At 34.4% G+C, this 5,952-nt stretch overlaps 1 pseudogene; it reads right to left on the reverse strand.

The window, feature by feature from the left end:
• Positions 1-286: 286 nt before the first annotated feature.
• LOC120768476 lies at positions 287-1,391 on the reverse strand (annotated as a pseudogene).
• Between the last annotated feature and the right edge of the window lie 4,561 nt (positions 1,392-5,952).

Raw genomic sequence — 5,952 nt, forward strand, 5'->3', positions numbered from 1 at the left:
AAATTGAGAAAAAATGTTCATACATGGCAAGAAATACAAAAAATATTTGTACCTTCTGATTAAATTTAAAATATGTATAAAGATTAAAAGAATATTAAAACGGTTTAAATTTAGCGGTTTTTTTCTAATTTAAAGTGATTCATTGTCTGAGTAATGTATGGTACTCACTCATTACTATTTGCCATATAGGCATATGCTAATTTTTGATTAAGTACAGAACATCGAACTCCCACTCTTAAATCATTCAGCTGCATCGGTAGACTATGAAAGGATAAATTATAATAGATAAATTTGAATTTAAGTTTATTGGGTAATTAATTTCGATAATTCAGTAGGTAAGAAGATTAGTGGTTAACGGAAGCTTGCTCGATGTAAATTGCTCAACATTAACCGTTTCCAGCAATTTTGAGTTGGACGTATCATCATTTGCGCAAATGATAGCGAATCATCGGTGTCAATCTCAAACCAGTTCAGACCCAACTTATCATCCTCGTAGACTCCATTTAAATGACTAATAAATAGAAGGTAGATCATCACAAACGCTGACAAGCAAAATGTACTTACCTTGCATAGCATCCGCCAAACCACCAGCCACCTTTATATTTATTTGCACAATTATCTGCAGAATCATCATTATCACGATCATAAGTTGAAAACTTCCTTCCCGAATGATACTTTAAGGAATCGCCAGCGCTCCCATTATAAATACCCAGTTTCTTTAAAGCGTAGCTCTCTGACTCGTCACCAATAAGAAACTCTGCATATTTTGCATAGTATTTTTCGCCTTTACGTGTTTTCATTTGAATATACAACTCCTGTTCACAACTATTAGTGAGCGCGTACAATTTCTCCAAACCGATCCAATAGTTACCCCTTAACTCACCAAATCCCTCTTCTATAAAAATCCACTGAGCCACTTTGGCGCCGTTGAATGACTATCCATCCCCCGAAATCAACGTCCTCTTCGCAAAATACCTCCAAGTCGGTGATATTTATCTTTTCTAACTGAATTTTGTAAATACCACTCCTCCAGCTCTTTGCTGCTGCTTCCATACAACTAGACCATTTGGATGCTCTGAAATAAACACTTATGAGTACTCTTTCCTAACACGTTATTCATTTGTACCGGTTCGAGGCTAACTGCTTCTCGAAGTTCGATGGGAAACTGAGAGTTTTTATGAATTTTGCAACGATATCTATTTGCACATCACAATTGCCATCGCAAATCTTATTCGTATCCTTACTTTGACTGAAGGAAAATCTTATTTGAAAACTTAAAATATAATACAGCGACATAATGAAAACAAAGCGAAACATTTTTCTGCTAAGTGCACGAACACTTCGGTTGCCGAATTAAAACTGGCACTAAATTATTTTAACCTTTCCGTAAAACTGATCTTATTTCGAATTTTATCCAATGTATAAGTATACTTATTGTTTACTTTATGCTGAGGTTTCACATTATTATTCAAATATTTACTTAAAAATACTCCTCAGCATTGCGTTAGCCGCTTATGAGATGCCAATGTGAGATCAAAGAAAAAGTGTCGATCAGCACTTTTAACTAGGGCATAAAATATACATACATACACATTTAAGTGCTATAATTGCTTTTATTACATTTTAGATCGCATTAGGTGTCCATTTCTCTTTACAGTTATAGTAATACTGTTAAGGCCGTCGTTAAGTTGTGTAGAAGAACAAGAAAGGACAGCTAAGTTCGGGTATTAAGGGGGTACTCTCATGTGAACGCATACATTTTACCACTTTTTAGGAAAATTTTTTTATGCGACAAAAAAATTTAATCATTTAAATTTTTTAATATGCTTTTATTTGTATTTTGAAATGTACAAAAAAAAAAACATTTTTTTCGTTTTTTACATTTTTAATATATTTTTTTTTTTAAATCAAGGTAGTCCCCAACAAAAAAAAAGTAGTTCACTTGGTGATAGTGATAGCGGCTGTTCATGTTGTCTGAAATAAAAAAGTCGAATGGATTATTATTCAGTAGTCCTGTGGCTACCGTCCCTACCAAATATAATCAATTTCATTAAAAAAAAATGTAGAACTTCAAAAAAAAGTCACAAAAATCTAGTTTTTTTTTTCGTTAAACATCGTTTAAAAAAAATGAAAATATTTTCGAAAATAAACAATTCTGGTAGGGACGATAACTATAAATGAGTAGAAGAACATATGTAAATTTTAAAGCAATCGGTTGAATACTTTTTTTTTTAGGACCATGACAGTTTCAGAAAATGATGATTCGAGAAAAATGCGTTTAGAAACGCAGCAGCTGCAGACTTATCATGGCGCATGGTAGACAGTCGCTTACGACACGTCGGCGACTATGAGCTGTAACTTATCAAATGATATGAATTTCGGTCTGAATTTTTCACAGCATTTTTTCAATAGGTTTTACTGTCAAAATAAAAAAACAATCGATATTTCGAAGTGATTACATGAGAATACCCTCTTAAAGCCAAGGAAGTACCTTCAGGTACATAAGGCTTGTTATTTATATGAGGTCTAGGGCGAGTTTTCGCCCGGTTTTATTTATTCTAAGCACAAATATGCACCGTTATAAGAAAAATACCCTCTCTCATTTACTCGCAGACTTACATATATGTAAGTTCAAATTTGCACACGGCTGTGATGAGTATCGTTGCTTTTCCCGCTGGATCCTTATATTTCCAGTTACAATTTGTTCTATGTTGGAAACCTTGGAGGATAAACCGAGGAAAATATATCAATCATATCACAGTTGGAGCTGAATGCCGCATATATTTCAAGTTCTCTATCAAGCCACGCAGCTCCAAATTTAGCACTTTCAGTTATGGATCTGATTGGATTTATTAACATTTTAATCTGCATACATTGCTCCCAATTATAACTTCAGTGGTATTTTAGCATTATTCATTATATTCAAAAAAAAGACCGTTTATTATTTTGTTTTTGAAATAAAATGGCTACGGCTACTACTATGTCGGTCTGTTTCGACCAATTCAGCGATTTTATCGCAATTTTCGACGACAGGCCTTCCGGAGCGCGGCGCATCTTCGACCACCTCTACACCAGAACGAAAACGTTGAAACCATCGTTGTGCGGTGGAAATGGAAACTGTATCGGGTCCATAAACTGCACAAATTTTATCCAGCCGCCAATATGAGATGCATTTTTGCCTTTATCGTAGTAGTACTGTAAAATATGCCATATTTTCCCTTTATTTTGCTCCATGTTTGCGACGCTATAACTCACGAACGACTTAAAAGAAACGACAATCAATTAAACACATGTTAGTGCGTGAAATGAGCTTTCCAAAAAGGTATAGCATGACCAGATGCGACGGCATTACGGCAAGACTTTTTTGACAACCTATTATAACGAAAAGAGTATATATGTACGTATAAGTACATGTGTGTGTAGTGGTGTTATGTAAATATTTTCAAATAACTCTTGCTCTTGCAAGATTACGCGATGACACAAAATGCAAAAATCTTATACCGAAATATGCAAGGGCACGAGAGCACCCACCGCAAAATCTAATGACGCTGATTCCGTCAATTTATTGTAAATGACTATTGTGAATTGGGGCACCTTCTGCATTCATTCTTAAAAAACAAAAAAAAACTGTAACCAATCCTTATAATTTAAATAAAAATTATAAAATCTATTGAAGACTTACCTTCCTCAACAATTTAACGGCGTGATAGGTCTTTATGTAAAATGACAGCTAAAACAGGGTTGCAATTATATTTTTACGTTTCATTGCACGAAAATAAACATGGGTTTTGGACTGACATGTTTTACAGCCATTGCAAATAATTTTCTGCGTGTGTTTGTTGTTGTGCCGTTGCACCAAGTGGAAAATTCTGCAATTCGGGTTCGGGTTTTGCAAGATCAAGATAATATGTTGTTATATAGATACGAGTAAACTTCATGCATTTGATTTGCGTACTTTCTGTAAGGTGCGGTCAAAAATGCTAAAGGGAAGTGCCTTTGAATTATGCTGGCCAATGTATTTTTGTTAATATTTAAGTTATTACTAATTTTTATGTAGCCTAACCTATATACTATACATATATGTACATTTAAAAATTTCAACACATTTTCTTCGAATCGTAGACACACTTTTTCTGAACAACTTATGAATAATTCCGTCCATAACCATACTTTTTCATTGTTCTTTTATTTTATACAGCAATGTTGTCACTAATTTAAGGAATCATTGTTTTAGTTTGTTTAGTCACAGAAAATTAAAAAAGCTTATGTTTTTTCACAAATTGACCATAAATCACCAGCTGAATGACAAAGAAAGGTCGATATAATTTTGGATAATACTGGAAATCCTAAAAGTAAATTTGAGGTTGAAACCGAATCACTGCACAAAATCTATATAATAAAACCTTTGTTTGAAATTTGAAAAACGATGATACTTATAAGGAAATATAGATCACTTATTTATATAATTTACAGAAATACTCGTGTCTGCATAAGAAGCAATATATTGCTCCATTGAGTTCCACCTTTCCAATACAGGCAATGCGAACATACACCCCATTTCGGGCAATTTGTAAATGCCATGCCAATAGTAATGTTCGTCTTTTGAAGCAAACCGATCAGGCACCCAATTTTCGACTTCTGTGCAATAATCGAAATGCTGCTCGGCCAATGCGTGTCCATCCATGAAAGCAAATGATGATCGGAAGGGGCTAAGTTTGGTGAATACGGCTCGTGGTGTAGCAGCTCCCAGCCAAGTACTTTGATTGTATCCTGAACCTGATAATTTGTCATCTGTCGTGATTAGTATTAACAGTTTCACAAGGTTTTAAAAGCTCATGATATACCACACCCTTCTGATCCAACCAAACACGGAGCCTTCTTACCGATCTGTTTTTGCAGTCAATACTAATGGCTGTTCTGGATTAACCCATGATTTTCCCGTTTTGGTTTCTTAAAATAAATCAATTTTCCATCGCCAGTGACAATTCGATGCAAAGCTGATTTTCTTTCGTGTCTTTCAAGCAAAATTTCACAAGTGTTTTTTCAGTTTTCCATTTGTCTTTACTTCAATTCATGTGGCACCCATTTTTCACACTTTTTATATATTTCCCATAGCTCTCAAAAGGTCTGAATTTTTTTGTTGTGCTACATTTAACACGGCTGTAATTTGCTTTCGATTAGAAGTACCATCTTCATCCAATATTGCTTGCAGTTTGGCGTCTTTAAACTTTTTTGGTTAATTCCATGTTCGTGGGAAATGATATCAAAATCATAATCTCTGAAACGTTGAAACTATCTTTTGTATAATGCTTCAGATAGAGCGTGATAACCAGATACCAACAGATACGAGTATAATGTTGATGTTTTCATGTGTACAAAATTTAATATTTTCAATGTTGTTTGTTCAGTGACTGTAATGATATTGAATATGTTTGATAGATGTCATGCCAACAAAACAGAATAGAAATTAGAGCTCCTTCACGACAAATATCCCCCAGCAACACATTTGTGTCTTAACGATCACTTCATACCGGTACACCTGTTAAAGACTTCTCGATTTCGTGTTGTCAAACTAAAGCAGATTTAAATGAAGTATTCGTTTAGTACCGATTGAGACATTCTTTTCGGTAAAAGCACCAGTCTAACCAACAAGTGTCTTATTTATCTAATGAGTTCATTGCTGGTGGCATGCCGGTTATAATGATTGGTGATTTTGTGCAATTTTTACCTCTTAGAGATTTGCGAATATATTCTCTTCTAATTCTGCTATCAGTTAGTGGACACCCCTTAGAGGGATTTAGTCAAATATTTCGAACTTATAGTATTATTAAGACAAACAAGGTTCAGGCTTTTGCTATGACAATAAATCATATGGCACCCGGCAATATTACAAATGATAATTGCACATTTCTCTCAAACTTACTGAGGTTGGCCTGTCGCATACCACGGAAT

Source organism: Bactrocera tryoni, chromosome 2 (assembly GCF_016617805.1).
Source record: "Bactrocera tryoni isolate S06 chromosome 2, CSIRO_BtryS06_freeze2, whole genome shotgun sequence".
NCBI classification, from domain to species: domain Eukaryota; kingdom Metazoa; phylum Arthropoda; class Insecta; order Diptera; family Tephritidae; genus Bactrocera; species Bactrocera tryoni.